Source organism: Podarcis melisellensis (assembly GCF_964234715.1).
Source record: "Podarcis melisellensis genome assembly, chromosome: 13".
NCBI lineage: Eukaryota > Metazoa > Chordata > Lepidosauria > Squamata > Lacertidae > Podarcis > Podarcis melisellensis.
In genome coordinates this window covers 1,273,103-1,291,615 of record NC_138545.1, presented here as the reverse complement: position 1 = coordinate 1,291,615, position 18,513 = coordinate 1,273,103, and the positions used below count along the sequence as shown (strand labels likewise).

The 18,513-nt window shown below is 53.0% G+C and overlaps 1 protein-coding gene and 1 long non-coding RNA gene across 4 annotated transcripts in view; one reads left to right on the top strand and one right to left on the bottom strand.

Annotated features, from left to right (window-relative positions):
• LOC309355935 overlaps window positions 1–17,762 on the top strand; it is a 141,411-nt gene extending 123,649 nt beyond the window's left edge. The window contains exon 2 of the long non-coding RNA XR_014162646.1: window positions 17,238–17,762. This is a non-coding gene — a long non-coding RNA (uncharacterized lncRNA). The remainder of the gene's footprint in view (window positions 1–17,237) is intronic.
• The window catches only part of LOC309355813 (2-acylglycerol O-acyltransferase 3-like), a 71,509-nt gene that overhangs the window by 33,041 nt on the left and 19,955 nt on the right, over window positions 1–18,513 (bottom strand). The window lies entirely within an intron of this gene.

Here is an 18,513-nt window from a genome sequence, read left to right as displayed (position 1 = left end):
ACAAGTAGGTTCTTTGGGCCGGGGGAGGCTTTAGGTAATTCCTGGAGGCTCCGGGTGGAGCTCTACTAGGTGGCAAGATAACGAATCGGGCTGGGGCTTAATTCCCTGATTGAATGTCCCACACAAAAACCCTCCCCTGAAAGAGTGGCGCAAGTCTCGTTCTTGCAGGAGCAACATTGTGTGGCAAGGTTTCAAAATCTCATGCTGGAGCAGCTTTTTGATGTGAGCTTGCCGCGTCCCTTCCAGAGTGAAACAGCACCTGAAAAAAACAACTTTGACAAAGTTCCAAAGTTTTTTAAAGAAGTTACTCTTGAGGTCCTTGCTTAGAGCAGGGGGAGGGTAAACTTTGGCCTTCTGGGTTTATGTTGTTCGGCTGTAGCTCCTAATTAGCTCCAGGCAGTATGACCAGCAGTTCAGGATGATGACATAGCAGCCAAGAGATAAGCATGCAAAACTGATGTCCTACTACTTGCATGAACTGAGAAACAGTCTGTATTGCCTTTTGATCCAAGCCGTGCTGTGCTGTTGCTGCAACAGCCTTTAGCAAGAACAGATGAGAAGGAATCATTTGGAGAAACCTTATTCCGTATGATGCATTGTTGCATCAGGGCCATAGTCTTCCCACACAAAATTATTACCAACCATTCAGCAAAGGATGATCCAGTTTCTGGGACAGTGGGGGTGCACTGTGTTTGTTTGTTAACGAAGGGGAAAGCAAAGAAGAATCTGGAACCCGACCCCTTCGGGCGCTAGGCGTGGGATGGGATACTGTCTAGCAGCTACGGGATTAGGAGATGGCCATGGGGGGTATATTTCTAGCCATGCCCGGGGGGTTATCTTCAGCCCATAACTCAAGATTCATGAGGCGCCAGTGTTCCCTGTTGCAATGTTGACCTCATGGGAACCTGCTTTTGTTGGGCCCGGTCTATCCTAGCAAGTCTCTTCCTCCCCTCTCAGGGCCATTGCCCCATATGCTCCCGGCTGGCGAGGTGGGGTCCAGGGAGGTTCCCCGGGGGGTGGGGGGGTGCCATGGGTGCCGGTCACAAAATGGCTGCCATGGAGGGGGGGCGGTTGTAGGAGAGGGTGAGCGGGGGGGGGAACAGCCTCCTGCCCCTTTTAGGGTTTCAAGGCGAGGGTATTGTTGTAAGAATTCTATGGTCTCAAATATAAATTAAATGCGCATAAACGTACAAGGCAAAGACCTACATAAGTATATAAACCAATTGTGTGAAATAGTACAGGAGAGCAATCCTGAAGCCATTTCGACTCTCCCAAATTGACCTCAAATATTCCTCACAAGGAGGAAGGAAATGGGGAAAGCCCAAAGGGAATATCTTGTATGTCTGCTCTGTTTAACCAAAGTCAGCCAAACTGGCTTATTTTTCACATCCGCTGATACCAACATGCTGTTACGGTAAAATCTGGGTGCGAGGCTGCTCTGCCACCCAGCTCGTCGGACTAAGTCCGCAGGTCCCTGCGGAGGAAAATGAGCTCAGCCGGAGACAGGAGCAAGCTGCAGAAGATCCAAGTTTATTGCGCAACAGGTTCAAGGCGAGATTGAACAGCGAGAAAGGGGTGACATGAACTTTTGAAACTTCCCTCCATGTCCCAGAATACAGTGCAAAATACATCCCAGTTACATCATGAATACATTAAAGAGAGGTTGGGTTACACAGATTACATCATGAATACATTAAAGAGCGGTTGGGTTACACCGGATTAACATACAGAGGAGGGAGGGGGAATGTGCAGAGCTGGAGATATGCGCAGATAAGCACTTCCTGAGTACCAGTGATGAGAAGACAATGGTCCATGTACTGGCATTGCCTGGAGGAATGGCTTGGCAGAGTGATTTGACAGGATTAGGGTCTTGACACCTTGCTTGAGGGATTATGGAGGACAGGGAAGGTGTCATGGAGTCCTAGAGAAATTGAGCAAATTGGCACGTTGATTTTCTATGAATTTTATAGATTCTAGTCCCTTTTGACATTGACAATTTGAAATAAATGGATATATTGTAGCGAAGAAGAAGGTGAAGAAGACATGCCCCCCTCCCATATCAATGCTTTCTCTATTTTCTTCCTGCACCTTAGTAAGAAGAACGATACCATGCTTCAGGTTACATGTGCTTCGGGTTATAGATGCTTCAGATTACACACTCGCAAGAGGCCCCATTAGCTAAAGTGGTGCTTCAGGTTAAGAACAGTTTCAGGTTAAGAACGGACCTCCGGAACGAATTAAGTACTTAACCCGAGGTACCACTGTACACTGAATAGCGACAGCTGTCTGGTTCTATTTCCTAAACGTAAAACAAACATTTCACTAATAAATGAAGTGGTCTGTTGTGAATTACTCATACCAAAAAGTAGCTTAGAGCATCTAATATAGGAATTCAGTCAGTGGGCTCCCTTTATGGAGTTTTGCTGGCATGCTCTGCATTTCGCTGGGGAAAGAGAAGGGTCCTGAGCAAAGTGCTCTCCGCATGTATTGAAAAGTTCTTAAAAGCAGAGTCCCTCTCAGCATGCCCAGAGGCCTTTGCCACACGCCCTGAGAGGAGCGAAGTCAAAGACCTAAAGCCAAACTGACCCCCTTTAAGTGTAATCGGGCTTGTACTCAAGGACCAGCTCCACCTGGGACGCAGGATGAGACCCTCCCTGCCCCTGGACTGTCTGGCCAGAGTGGTGCATGCTCTGGTTATCTCCTGCTTGGACTACTGCAATGCGCTCTATGTGGGGCTACCTTTGAAGGTGACCTGGAAACTACAACTAATCCAGAATGCGGCAGCCAGACTGGGGACTGGGAGCGGCTGCCGAGAACATATAACACCGGTCCTGAAATATCTGCATTGGCTCCCAGTACGTTTCCGAGCACAATTCAAAATGCTGGTGTTGACCTTGAAAGCCCTAAACAGCCTCAAAGGCCCAGTAGACCTGAAGGAGCATCTCCACCCTGTCGCAGGAAACCCCCCCCATCATTCAGTTTGTACAAACTTCACACACGCTCACACTCACACACTACATACGCTACGCTTCTGTTATAAATTCATAGAAAATCAACTATACATGGGATTTTCCCTGTTCCACTTTTATTTTACTCCATGAAGGAAGGACTACAAAATGGGGAAGGTTTGATACAGGGCAGCCATAATCCCTTGAGCATACCAGTACATCCACAGGAGCCCTGCCCAGTTGGCATGCCGACCCTGATGGTCCCAGACAGAAGACCATCAAGATCACAAAGAACTTCCATATGGCAGTGGATTCTGTGATGTCCTGAAGTTCTCACCCTGGGCCAGCAGGGGGATACTGTAGATAGTTATGCAAATGAAGGATCGAAAGTGACGTTCAGTGATTGGATAGTTTTAGAAAGTTGTTACAGTAACAAGGTACTGGCGCTCTATATAAGCAGGCTGACTGAGGCCTTCAGTTCTGTTCTAGCTTACAAATAAAGAGCTGCTTTGGAAGAATCGCTGTGTCGTCTGATATGTTCGCCCCCCAACTTAACATGGCGACGAGGATGGGATTGATGGACATCAGAGCACAGCCAGATGCGGACATCCTCTGAACTGAGCTGAATCACTGAGCTGAATCACTGAGCTGAATCACTGGACAGAATCAATTCAGAGCTGACTGTTCTGGCTAGAGCACGGTGTTCCATCCATCGCCCTTCTCTCCGGCATCGGAATCATGGCTTCACTCGTGCCTCTACCACCGTTTGCCCCAGCCTCTGAATCATGGGACTCCTACCTCGCTCGGTTTGACTGCTACCTCCAAGCCAACGAGCTGACGCAAGTATCACAGGAGCGTAAGCGGGGCCTATTCCTCAGCCTTTGTGGGCCTGAAGTGTTTGAGATGGCCCGAGCATTGGTTGCGCCTGAAGCAGTCCAGGCAACACCGTGGGACACGATCCAAGAGAAGCTCCGCAACCACTACGCACCAAAGCCGTCCAAGATTGCTGCCCGCCATGCGTTCTACCACCGGAACCAGGCAGAGGAGGAGTCAATCAACAACTACACCACCGCCCTGCGACAGGCTGCAATGCACTGTGAGTTCCGAGACTTAGACGATGCCCTGATGGATCAAATCGTCTGCGGGGTCCGGGACATCCATCTGCAACGGCGTCTCCTCGCCAAGCCAGACCTCATGCTGCAGAAAGCCATTGAGGAGGCCGTGGCCTCAGAAGCTGCTGAACGCTCCGCCCAGGAGGTCTGCAAGGCCAGCAGCCCGCGTCTTGCTAGGGAGCCAGTTCCGGTGCATCACGAAGAGGCCAGCAGTGATGAGGCATCCTCCAGTGAAGACGATGGCGTGTACCAGACAAAGCGGGAGCGCAGGAAGTTCCAACAGAAGTCCAAGGGCCAACCGGAATGTGCCGGCTGCGGAGGCAACCATTCCCGTGCCAAGTGTCGAGTCAGAGATGCCATCTGTCGGACGTGTTCCAGAAGGGGCCACATCGCTAAGGTCTGCCGATCGGCTCCGTCTGACACCCCCCCTTCACCGACTTGCAAGTCCAAGTCTTCACTCCAGTCTGCCAAGGAAAGCTGTTTCGCTCTCACCAACTGCCGCTGCCCGTCTGGAACCACGATTGGCCAAACCGACTCGCCTACGCGACGCAAGCTGAACGTCACGGTGCTCATTGAAGGAGCTCCATGTGACATGGAGATCGACACCGGGTCTGCCCTGTCCATCGTGTCATGGAGCACCATCAAAAGACTGGTACCCAGAGTGTCCAAGAGGCAACTCGACTCTCACCGCGTACACCTGAGAGACTACCAGGGAAACGACATTCCCGTGGTAGGCGTTGGCCGGTTCCGGATCGCCTTCAAGGATTTTTCGGGCCTGCTCCGACTAGTGGTGGTTGAAGGTCAGCGGCCAAGCCTCCTAGGGCTAGACTGGTTTGATGCCCTCAGCCTGGAAGTCACCGGCAACTGCATCTCTAACGCAGAGACTGAGGGTCTGGTCAAATACTTTGCCGAGGTTTTTGACGGCACTTTGGTGCAATATACAGGTGCGCCCATCTCCTTTAGCCTTGATCCACAAGTCGCCCCCATCAAGCTAAAGCCACGCCCAGTTCCCTTTGCACTCAAGGCTAAGGTGGACGAACAACTGGACAAGCTGATCGCCCAAGGAGTTTTGGAGCCGTTTGACCACGCCAAGTGGGAAACCCCCATCATCACGCCTGTCAAGCCAGACGGGTTGGTGAGAATCTGCGCTGACTACAAGTGCACGATCAACAAGGCACTTCAGCAGCACGCTTATCCGGTTCCTGTAGTCCAACACCTGCTGCATTCCCTGGGTGAGGGTAATGTCTTCACTAAGCTGGACCTTGCCCAAGCCTATCAACAACTGCCCGTCGATGATGCCACTGCTGAAGCCCAGACGATCGTCACCCACCGAGGGGCATTCCGTTGCCGCCGGTTGCAGTTTGGGGTGAGTGTGGCTCCTGGCATCTTCCAAAGCCTTATGGAGCGTCTCCTGCAAGGGCTTCCAGGCGTGGTACCATATTTTGATGACGTCTTGGTGTCCGCAGACTCACACCAGCAGCTGTTCGAGTGCCTCTGTGCCGTGCTGACCAGGTTCCAGGAGGCCGGGCTCAAGGTAAAGAGGGAGAAGTGCCAGATCGCTGTTCCACAGGTGGAGTTCTTGGGCTATCTTATCGACGCCTCCGGCCTTCACCCGACCACATCCAAGGTCCGTACTATCCAGCAGGCCCCATCCCAAAGAACAAGACGGAGTTGCAGGCGTTCCTGGGGCTGCTGAACTTTTATAACATGTTCCTGCCCCACAAAGCCACGGTGGCTGAGCCTCTTCGCCGACTCCTCAGGACAAAAACGCTGTGATGGCCTGGGATTCCGATTCTGAGAGTGAACAGGAGGAATCCCAGCCGGCACAGGAGTCCCCGCCTCCAGGGCCAGCTGAACTGGGGCAAGGCCTGGATTCTGAGGAGCCTGCACCTGTGCCAGATCCTCAGGAGCAGGCACCAGGTGAATCTATTCTGGCCCCAGAGGTGCTTGAGGACTCAGTGTCTACAGGTGAGTCTCCCCCGGGGCCCAGTAACCCTTCAGCCTCTCCTGAACTGCAGAGGCTCAGGGCAGAGAGGCAAAGGGAACTGGTTTCTCCCAGGAGGAGTGCTCGCCTTAAGGTCAGGAGAGGCGGGGCTCCTGGGGGCCGGGACCGCCCCTGGCCTTAGAGAAGATAAAGGTCAGTCAGCCCGGTCCCAGGTTGCAGGAGCAACGTTGTTGTTGAGTACCTGCTCTTACCCGGACCTAGACCTGACGTTCCAGTGTTCCTGTTCCTCGCCCGGCTTCCTGCTTCTGACCTTCCAGCGTTCCTGTTCCCCGCCTGGCTTCCTGCTTCTGATCTTCGAGTGTTCCTGTCCCCGCCTGGCTCCCTGTTTCGGACCTTGCCTCACATCTTGTGAACTACTACCAGGCTAGTGACTCAGGACTGAACTTTGACTACAGTAACAGTACCTTCCCCCCGGGACCAGCACAGTTTGCTCCCGCCCCACCCGCACTCGCTCTTTGTTGGGGTGTGTTCGGGAAGAGCCAGAAGCCATGGCCGACCAAGCGGCTACGCTGTTGGCAATAGCCCAGGAGAACCAGGCCTTGACTCACACCGTGCAGCAGCTCAGCAACGTGGTTACGGAACTTCAGCAGCGGTTGGATGCCCTACCGGCTCCTGGGGCTGACGCCCCGGCTCCTGGCAAGTAGCCAGTGGCCTTGCCTGAGAAATTTGATGGGGCCCCGGCCAGCTTTCCCATGTTCCTTGCCCAGGCCAAGTTGCATATTCAGGGGCGAGCTCGGAACTTCCCTGACGACCGCACCAAGGTGCACTTTTTGATTAGTTTGTTAAAGGACCAGGCGGCCAAGTGGGCGTTGCCACTGCTCAGGCAAGACTCCCCCTTGCTGGCAGACTATATGGGGTTTTGCAATCTTTTGGAGGCCACGTTCGGCAACCCCCAGAAGGGGAGTCAAGCCAACCGGGCGATTCGGCGGTTGAAACAGGGCAAGTCCACGGTGGCCGCATAAACCACGGAATTTCGGCTGTTGGCACAGGACTTGACCTGGAATGACTCTGCTCTTCGGGACCAGTATCTCGAGGGGCTTTCGGACGAGATACTGGACCAGCTGGCCACAATGGAACGCCCCACCTCGCTAGACACTCTCATTCAACGGAGTCTACAGATAGACGATCGGCTGGAGGACCGTCGTCAGGCCCGGGGCCGCCGGCACTTCCAGTTCTCGGCGCCAGTTTCTACCGGCAGCTCCACAGCCACAGCCGAGTCATCGGAAGAGCCTATGCAGCTCGGGGAAGTGCGGCCACGCCTCTCCCCCGCGGAGAAGACGCGGCGTTGGGAGGGGAATCTATGTCTCTACTGTGGCGGAAGTGGACACTACGCTCGGTCCTGTCCTGAGAAACGCCAGCCACAGGGAAACCGCCAACCCCAGTAGCTGATGGCCCTGGCTACCGGGGGTCCCAAACAGCGCAGAATGGGCCCGCACCAATGGATTTGCAACACCTTATGGTTCTGGTATGTCTACACCCTCCAGGTGGGCCCTGGATTCTTACCCATGCTTTGGTAGATTCAGGGGCAACCCGTTCCTATATGGACGCTGCTTTTGCTGCCCATCATCAGGTGCCACTTCGGAACAAGCCAGAACTGGTACAGGTGGAAGCAATTGACTGACAGCTTCTGCGTTCAGGTGCCGTTACTCAGGAGACCCAGCCCCTGGTCCTGTGTCTCCAGCAGCACCGGGAGATGCAAACTTTGGACATTGCCTCCATGCCCCGTTTCCCCCTGGTGCTCAGATGGACTGGCTGGAGGCTCACAACGTTCAGATTGACTGGGTCAAACGGACTGTGCACTTCCCAGACCCATGTTCCCATGCTCAGTCCGAGATGCTAGCGGCCGAACCCACGGAGGAGGCAGCACCCACGCTCCCAGCCGAGTACCGGGACTACCAAGACGTGTTCGAGGAACGGGGGGGGGGCAGACCAGCTGCCGCCGTATCGGTCTTTTGACTGCGGCATAGACCTCCAGCCCAGAGCGCCCCTGCCGGTGAGTCGCTTATACTCTCTAACAGAGCCAGAGCGCGAAGCTTTGCAGGACTTCCTGCGCAAGAACCTGGAGCGTGGGTTCATTAGGCCTTCTACCTCGCCCACCGCTGCTCCAGTGCTCTTCGTTAAGAAGAAATGTGGGGAGCTTCGCCTTTGCCATGATTACCGGGCCCTGAACAAAATTACCATCCCGGACCGGTATCCCTTGCCCCTTATTTCGGAGTTGCTGGAGCGGGTGCAAGGGGCGCAGGTGTTCACCAAGCTTGACCTCCGGGGGGCCTACAATTTAATTAGGATCCAAGCCGGGGATGAGTGGAAGACAGCATTTGGGACCCGGTACGGGCAGTTCGAATACCTGGTTATGCCCTTTGGATTGTGCAACGCACCCGCTGTGTTCCAACGGTACATTAACCACGTGTTCCAGGACTTGCTAGACAAGTACGTGGTGGTGTACTTGGATGACATTTTGGTTTTCTCCCGTGACCCGGCTCGCCACGAGGGTCATGTCCGGACCGTGCTGCAGCGCTTGCGCGAGCACCGCCTGTATGCGAAGCTCAGCAAGTGCGAGTTTCATCAGCAGACAGTGGACTTTCTTGGTCACCGACTCTCTCCAGACGGGGTGCAGATGGATCCTGGGAAGGTGGCAGCGGTTTGGGAAGGGGCGGCACCTCGGAACCGCAAGGACCTACAGCGTTTCCTGGGGTTCGCCAACTATTACCGGACCTTCATTGCAGGTTATGCTCATCGCACAACCCCATTGACCCGGCTACTGCACCCCAAGACGCCGTTTTCCTGGGACAGGGAGGCAGAGGAGGCGTTTCAGGGGTTGAAGGCCTGTTTCCAGAGAGCGCCGATCTTGCAACATCCCGACCCCTCTCGACCCTTTGTGGTAGAGACCGACGCCTCCAGTACGGCTCTCGGTGCCGTCTTGTCTCAGCAGTACGGACCTGCTGCACCACTCCTACCCTGCGCCTTTTATTCCCGCCAGCTCCTGCCAGCGGAGCGTAACTATACTGTATGGGAGCGGGAACTGCTGGCCATCAAGGTGGCCTTTGAGGTCTGGCGCCACCATCTGGAGGGGGCACGACACCCGGTGGAGGTGAGAACTGACCACTGGAACCTGGAGTACCTCCAGACCACCCGCAAGCTGAACCAAAGGCAGATCCAGTGGGCATTGTTCTTTTCCCGGTTCCAGTTCCGGATCCGCTACATCCCTAGCTCCCAAAACCAGAAGGCGGATGCCCTGTCCCGGAAATCTGAAGACAATGCAGACACGGTACAGCAAGCAGTACCCACCACGATCCTACCGCCGGCTGTATTCATGGCCACCCAGGAGGCTGAGCCACTGCAGGCTCGGGTGCGGGAATAGCAGCGGGTCGACGCTTGGGCCCAGGAACGACTCCGGGAGCTGGCTGGAGGGTCCAGCCCTCAGTATCCGGGGCTGGTCTTGCATCAGGGCCTTCTGCTGCACCACGGTCGCCTGTACATCCCGCCAGGGCCACTGTGGGCTGAGGTTCTCCGGATGACCCATGATGCCCCAGCAGCGGGGCACTTTGGGCGGTATCGGACCACCCATCTGGTAAGCCGTGAGTTTTGGTGGCCCTGCCTGAAGGCTGACGTGGCTCGCTACGTCGCTGGTTGTGATGTCTGCCGGCGGGCCAAGGGCCCTACCGGACGACCCCCTGGCCTACTTCAGCCATTGCCAGTTCCACCACGTCCTTGGCACACGGTTTCGCTGGACTTTGTAGTGGACTTACCCCCGTCTCGTGGCTGTACCTGCCTTTTGGTTTTCTCTGACCATTTCACTAACATGGTGCACTGTGCCCCCTGCCCATCCATACCCACAGCTAAGGAAACTGCTCAGCTGTACCTTCAGCATGTCTTCTGCCTGCATGGCCTACCTGAGCGTGTGGTGTCCGACCGGGGCGTTCAGTTCACATCCTGGTTCTGGCAAGCAATGCACCAGACCCTCGGGACAGAGGTCTGTCTCTCATCAGCCTACCACCCACAGACCGATGGCCAGACAGAACGGACGAACGCGGTGCTGGAGCAGTACCTTTGGTGTTACTGCAGCTACCAGCAGGATGACTGGGTCGACCACCTAGCATTGGCAGAGTTCGCCTACAACAACGCGGTGAATGCGTCCACCCAGCAGACCCCGTTCCAGGCCAGTTACGGGTATCATCCACGGCTGTTTCCGGATGTGCTGCCGGCATCCGCGGTTCCTGCGGTGACGGAGTGGCTTCAGGAGCTCCAGTCCCAGCAACAGCTATTGATGGAGCAACTGCGCCAGGCCAAGGAGGCGTACAAGGCCTAGGCCGACCGCCACCGCCAGGTGGGGCCGGAACTCCATGTCGGTGACCTGGTATGGCTCTCCACTCGCCACCTCCACCCCTCTCGACCTTTGCGGAAGCTGGACGCCCGTTTCACCGGCCCGTTTCCTATCGTGGACCAGGTCTCGCCTGTAGCATTCCGTCTCCAGTTGCCTGCAACTCTGAAGGTTCACCCAGTATTCCACAGGTCCCTTCTGAGTCCGGTGGCCCCACCCGACGAGTTCCACCCGAACCGTCCCAGACCGCAGCCAGTTTTAGTTCGGGGGGAACCTGAGTACGAGGTTGAACGCATTCTGGACTCTCGATTCCGCAAGGGAAAGCTGCAGTATCTCTCTCTCTCTTTTTATAATATTTATTAAAGATTTTCAAATATAACAGAAAAAGAAAAAGAAAAACATCCAAAATTAAAGCCTTATTTTCATTAGCATCTTTCCAGGACTTCCCCTCCCCTCCCCCTCTTGTATTCCAATTCTTTCACATAAATTCAACAAATTCTTACCCCAAGTTTTAAACTTATTATCATTGACCCAATTTAAAAAAATATTTTCCCATCCCCTAAAATCGACCTGATCCCTTCCACGAGTTCCCCTCTTTAATATGCAATACAGATTAGAATCAAAAAAGATAGAAAAAAGAATAAAATGTAATTTAACACCCTTTGGATTCCAAGTTTCCCTCCCCCCCTTTCCCGGTTGCGTTCCCAATGTCCATCAATGTCTACTGTCGTCCTGGAGCTCCCAGATCTAAACCATAGTTCTTCACCAGTCCGCTTTGCCGTCTTTTTAATAGTCTTTGCCGTCTTTTGGTCATCTTTAATATCAAATGTCCAATCTTGGAAGGAGTCTGACTCAAAAAGGTCCATTTTTTCCATTCAGATCTTTGTATTTAAGAGTAAAAACTCCATTTTTATTTCTTTAGACCTTTCAAATCTGGATGTCCCAAATGTTCCCACTTCCAACTTTGTCCAGTTCTTGTTATTCTTGTTGTTCTTGTTGATCTCTCTCCTCCTTTTTTCCCCTGCTCTCCTGCACAAATGTTCTAATTCCAAAAGCTTCTAATTCCTCTGCAGAGGCTTTGTTATTCAGGTACAAAACATTACGTCAAGTCCCTTCCATTCTTCAATAGATAAATCTATTGTCTCCTTTAGTGTATAGACCTCTGTAGACAAAATAGTGTTCCACTTCTGCAGTTTCCCAGGAGATAAAAAGTCCTATTCCAATTCCATGCCAGCAATACTTGTAGTGTCCCACAGCTCCTCTAGAGGGATTATAGTAACTCTGTTTCCTTCCAGATCACACCCAACAGTCAAAGTAACTTGTTATTCCTTGTTTTAAACAATTTATATCCAATTTATAACAAATGTAACCGGCAAAGTCCTCGTAACAAAGTTCTCTTTTTGTTCTTCCGCTTTGACAGCTCCTTTGACAGCTGTCAAAACCTCTCTTTCTCCTCTCCCGGCGCTCTCACGGATCGCTCCCGGGGTTCCCGGGGGGGGGGTTGCATTTTAATTCACATTCCACTTTTCTCCTCCAGCCCAGTCTTATAATTTTCCATCGCGAAATTTAATAACTTTATCAAAATAAGGTTGCACTCGGTCTTAGTTGTCAAATCCTTTGCTTTAACTCCTCTACAACAGGGGGGAGGCTGACTTCCATTTTGCACCTCCCCCGCTCGCTCCGAATTTTTTTTAAAAAAATTCTCCCTTTTTAATCCGAGTTCCAATTACTCACGGGTTATTCTTTTAAGTCCAAATTTTCAATGGAAGAAGTCAGCGCTCTCCGTTGAATGGTATGCGGCTTCGCTCGGCAGGGGAAGCGGAGGACTCATAGCACCCCCCCTGTCACCCGCTCCGCAGCCTTTAAAAAGGCTCCTTCGCGGGTCGGGGGGCGCAAACGGTGCCAGCCGAGTCACCATGCCCATGGGTTTCAGCGCCCATGGTTTTTGAGGGTCCCCGCGTCGCCGGCGCGGTAGAACCCAGCCCCTGCCGAGCAGGCTCCCTCCGGAGCTCGGAGGGAGTCCGCCATTCGGCGATGGCGCCAACCCGGAAGTCGGGAAAGCTGCAGTATCTCATAGACTGGAAGGGGTTTGGACCGGAGGACCGTTCCTGGGAACCAGCAGCCAACGTTCACGCCTTGATTCTGAGGAGCCTGCACCTGTGCCAGATCCTCAGGAGCAGGCACCAGGTGAATCCATTCTGGCCCCAGAGGTGCTTGAGGACTCAGTGTCTACAGGTGAGTCTCCCCCGGGGCCCAGTAACCCTTCAACCTCTCCTGAACTGCAGAGGCTTAGGGCAGAGAGGCAAAGGGAACTGGTTTCTCCCAGGAGGAGTGCTCGCCTTAAGGCCAGGAGAGGCGGGGCTCCTGGGGGCCGGGACCGCCCCTGGCCTTAGAGAAGATAAAGGTCAGTCAGCCCGGTCCCAGGTTGCGGGAGCAACGTCGTTGTTGAGTACCTGCTCTTACCCGGACCTAGACCTGACGTTCCAGTGTTCCTGTTCCTCGCCCGGCTTCCTGCTTCTGACCTTCCAGTGTTCCTGTTCCCTGCCCGGCTTCCTGCTTCTGACCTTCCAGCGTTCCTGTTCCCCGCCCGGCTTCCTGCTTCTGATCTTCGAGTGTTCCTGTCCCCGCCCGGCTCCCTGTTTCGGACCTTGCCTCACATCTTGTGAACTACTACCAGGCTAGTGACTCAGGACTGAACTTGGACTACGGTAACAGTACCTTCCCCCCGGGACCAGCACAGACGCCTTGGTCCTGGGGTCATCGGGAGACGGCCGCCTCCAACGCGGTCAAGGCTCTCCTTTCATCGGACAATGTGCTGGTACAGTACAGTGAAGCCAGGCCGCTGGTCCTTGCCTGCGACACCTCACCTTTTGGCATCGGCGCTGTCCTTAGTCACCGTTTTCCAGATGGAAGAGAAGCACCGCTCACCTACTTTTCCAGGACGCTATCTCTGACTGAACGGAATTACAGCCAGCTTGACAAGGAGGCACTGGCACCTGTGGCTGGAATGAAGAGGTTCCATGAATACCTCTATGGCAGGACTTTCGACCTCATCACAGACCACAAGCCGCTCCTGGGCCTCCTCGCCGGTGATCGACCAACTCCACCAGTCCTTTCGCTGCGCATGCTGCAATGGACTGTTTTCCTGGCTGCCTACCACTACCGGCTCATCCATCGCCTGGGGAAATCGATGGGCCATGCCGACGCCCTCAGCCATTGCCCTCTTCCAGCGTTTGTGGAAAACCCGGCTCCTGCTTCATCGCTCCTCCTGATTGAGGATATTCCGGCAGCGCCTGTATCGGCTGCCTCTGTGGCCTCCGCATCTGCCCAGGATCGCACCACCAGCCATGTGCTCAACTGGGTGTGGAGGGGGTGGCCACAAGGGCCTTTTGCATCGGAGTTCCAATCGTTCGCAACCAGACAACATGAACTCTCGGCTCATCGCGGCTGTCTGCTGTGGGGAGACCGCGCCGTGATTCCCCAGGGACTCCGTCAGCGCGTCCTGGAGTCTCTGCACATTGGACACCCGGGAATTGTCAAAATGAAGCCGTTGCCTCGGTGTTACGTCTGGTGGCCTAACATGGACGATGCCATCACTGCCAGGGTTTCCGCCTGTCAAGCGTGCCAAGAATCAAGGCCTGTGCCACCAGCAGCGAAGTGACACATCTGGGAGATTCCCAAAACACCCTGGTCGAGGGTGCACATCAATCTGGCCGGCCCCTTTCGCGGCTGGACCTTTATGGTAGTGGTGGACGCCTAATCCAAATAGCTGGAGGTGGCCCTGATGCCCTCCACCACTACCGAGGCCGTCATCCGGGTGCTGCGAGGCCTCTTTGCGATGCATGGGTGTCCTGATGTCCTTGTCTCCGACAACGGACCGCAGTTCACGTCAGGCACTTTTGAGCGGTATCTTTTGGGACTAGGCATCCGCCATGCCCTAATGGCACCCTTTCATCCATCCAGCAACGGGCAAGCGGAGAGAATGGTGCGCTCGGCAAAAGAGGCACTGGGGCGCCTGGACCGGGGAGACTGGCACGAGCGGATCGCCCCAAGGCTTGTTCGTGCAGCACATCACCCCTCATGCGGCCACAGGGCGGAGTCCTGCTGAACTGCTTATGGGCCGCCGCCTCAGGTCCCCGCTCTACCCACTGCACCCGGACTTTGCCGTGGCCGAACCCCCAGGCTGTGCCAACGCGCCACAGTCATTTATTCCAGGAAACCAGGTCTTTGCCCGGAACTTTGTGGGGGACATTCCTTGGGTGCCAGCCACAATAGTGGGAGTCACTGGACCTCACTCGTATCAGGTGACATTCGAAGACGGACGCTTGTGGTGCTGGCACATAGACCAGCTTAGGTGCAGGGTTGGGGACTTGGACACTACTGTGGTGCTCCCAACTGCGCTCGTGGCTCCGGAACAGACACTTACAGATGGCGAGGCTCCACCTACACCTCTCTCGCAAACTGCCAGCGTGGAGCCGAACCAAGCCACTTCAGAGGGTCTGCCAGACTTACCACAGACTCAGACCACTCCACTTGCGGAGGCTCCACCCACAGCAGCGGATCCAGGGGACTTGGTTTCAACGCCACCTAGGGTCGCACCACAGCCTCAGCAAGAATTGTGTGGCCCCCCGGTCTTGGCTACCAGTCCCCGGTGGACTGGCAGAGTTTCCAAGCGCCCAACCTATTTAAAGGACTATGTTGTTGGACATGTATCACTGTTGGTCTAAGTATGGGAAATGTAACCGATATGCTTTTGTGCCTAATTGAACCAATACCTGTAGTGCTGTATATAAGGAAACCATTACGATTGTAACTAACGCCTTATCTCGGTGGGGAGGGTGTTACGTACTGAAGTTCTCACCCTGGGCCAGCAGGGGGATACTGTAGATAGTTATGCAAATAAAGGATCGAAAGTGACGTTCAGTGATTGGATGGATACTGTAGATAGTTATGCTAATGAAGGATCGAAAGTGACGTTCAGTGATTGGATGGATACTGTAGATAGTTATGCTAATGAAGGATCGAAAGTGATGTTCAGTGATTGGATAGTTTGTATGCAAATGAAGGATCGAAAAGTGACGTTCAGTGATTGGATAGTTTTAGAAAATGGCAACAGTTACATTGTTCTGGAGCTCTATATAAGCAGGCTGACTGAGGCCTTCAGTTCTGTTCTGTTCCAGCTTACAAATAAAGAGCTGCTTTGGAAGAATCGCTGTGTCGTCTGATATGTTCGCCCCCAACTTAACAGATTCAGCACAGACTGGAACAAAGGACAATGATCAGCTCTTCCCTCTGGGGGCAGGAAACTACAAACTCCCCTTTGTCTCCTGGAAAGTACTCATGGGGAGGGGGAGAGGGGGAACCAGGCAGGTGACAGGACACTCAGGTTACCACCACAACTCCTCCCTCAAGCCCTCCTTTTCTGTGATGTATGCATGATGTTTCTAGGGGTGGGCTTGATCTACAGAGTGGGAATTTCAAAAGTCTTTATAAGGTCTTGCACACCATTTTTTCTGTGTCCTTCCTCTCTCCTGCAAGTGAGGGGAGCACTCTGTTGCAACAGATCAATAAAGGCCAAGCCTACAGGCTGCTGTTTTGCTCCAAGTTATCCTGGTTGGTGTCTTTGTTTTTGTCCAAGGGAGCCCTCGGATTTTTCCGGTAACAAGTCCAACCCCGCTCCCCTCCCCAAACCAGGTGCACACGAACATAAGTTCAACCCCCTATACATAGACAGGTGCATTCACAACATTGTGCCAAAATAAGGCGAGAAACCTCCATTTCCCTTGTAACCTGAAAACTGACCAATCAGGCGCCACTTTGTTTGACAGCCGCCCAATCAGAAACAGCGTTGGCAGCCCCTTAAACTTCAAATCCCCTTAATGGACAATGGCCTTTATAAGAAGAGCTGCGTAAACAGCAGGCAAACGCTGCAGGGCTCTGAAAAACCCTCTGCAAAGAGCAGGTCAACATCATAAAATCATAGAACTGTAGATGTGGAGGGGACCACGAGGGTCATCTAGTCCAGTGTTCTTCAACCTTGGTTTCCTAGAAGCAGTTGGACTACAACTCCCATCATCCCCAGCCAGCTTAGCCAATGGCTACAGGTGATGGGAGTTGTAGTCCAGAATCATCTGGGAGCCTAAGGTTGAAAAATGCTGATCTAGTCCAACCCGGTGCAACACGGGAATCTTTTGCTTTACAGAAAAGCTCAAGATACACGTTAATCTACCCACACTGAGTTGTTATCTCTGAGAAATGTAGAAAATGACAGGATATATTTACACGAATTCTTCAAACTTACACGACCCTTTAAAAATTAGCTGATGAAGGTGAATACGTCAAAACAGAGCCCTGTCCTGGTCTCTGATCCATAATTGTCTTCTGACTTCTGCTCAATGATTGAAACTCAGATCTTCACGTCAAATTTGACTATGGACTAACGTGAACCTTTCTCTACTCATGAACTCTTATCTCTAATACTGTAATGAATCGTTGTATTATACATATCCTTATGAATTTGTAATCTTTGTTTCAGTTTGTAATCTCTATTTGAGTTTGTAATCCTTCTCAGAATACTTACTTTTGAATGGATTAGTTTTGGTTACAATTGACTATTGATTTGCGAGTAGGGACCACTCTCACTACTGAAACTTATATCGGCCCGAGTTCTTGGTGTGCTTTTTACTTAGTATTTTTAATAACAAGAACTCCAACTTATTTAACGTCATTCTCTACTGACTGAGCCTTCCCAAGTTTGTGGAAATCATTACTTAAGTCAATAAAACCCTGTTGTATGAATGGAAAGCAATGGAAAAACACTGTAAATATCCAAACTGTTTTATTTTGTACAGGAGGGTAAAACAAGAAATACATGAGCATAAATAAAGTGTTTCTGAGCCGCAGTGCTGGGCAGAGCAGGGGTGGCCATGATCCCAGAAGCAGAAGAGCACCAAGTCGGACCTTTCCCCCTCAGTTGTCAGTGGGCCACCTGACCTGATAAAGGACAGACAGAAAAATAATACTGTATACTCACCATATTGGCACAAGAGACTGGATGAGCAGAACTGAGCTGACATAACTGTAATGCCAAAAGGAAGGTAAAATATTTGCTCCGAGAGGAAAAGGCAGGCAATACACTGACAGCTTGACTGACAGCTGACAGGTCATGGACTCAAAGGTCTGTCTGTCCCTCCACCTGTTTTATGGCAGGGCATGATGTTTGAATGATGCTTCTCTGAAATGAATTGTGGAGGGGAAATGTAACTTCTAAAATGAGTTACATGCCTTTGTTTGGGGCTTATTCTTTCCTGGTTTAGAGGTTGAAAGCTTATCGCAAGAATAAAGACAAGGCTTAATAGCTGCTTCTCGCTTTCCTATACCTGGCTGCGGTCTCTTGATTTATCCTGACTGGGGAAAGGGCCTCGCGGGGTGCACTGCAACCAGGGGTACCCAGATTTCAAGTCACCTTGGCAACCAGGAAAGGACGATGGGGCTGAACAGCCGCTTTTTGCTGGCATTTATTTCTCTGACCTGCACGAGGACTTCAGGGGATAACAATACCCAGATTTCCACTCAAAACCAGGGTGCAAACTGGGGGTTGCCTCGGGGCATGCACAGAGTGCACACGATGGGTGGGCAAAGGGGGATGCTGAACCGCAGGCACTCCCTCCCACCCCCCTTTGGCCTGAGACTCCTGGCACCCCCCCGCCCTGCCTCCACCCGACCCAGGCATGTCCTGCGTTGCTCCTGCAGTCAGAGGAGGGTCCTTGAGCCCCTTGGGAAAACTGACCCCAAGCCCAGCTTAAAGGTAAAGGGACCCCTGATCCTTAGGTCCAGTCGTGGACGACTCTGGGGTTGCAGCGCTCATCTCACTTTATTGGCCGAGGGAGCCGGTGTACAGCTTCCGGGTCATGTGGCCAGCATGACTAAGCCGCTTCTGGCGAACCAGAGCAGTGCACAGAAATGCCGTTTACCTTCCTGCCAGAGTGGTACCTATTTATCTACTTGCACTTTGAGGTGCTTTCAAACTGCTAGGTTGGCAGTAAGCCCAGCTTACCCTCCCTCTTTTTCCTGGCCAAAGAGCAGGGCCCCTGTTAAGGAAAAATCTGGGTGCGAGGCTGGGGTGAC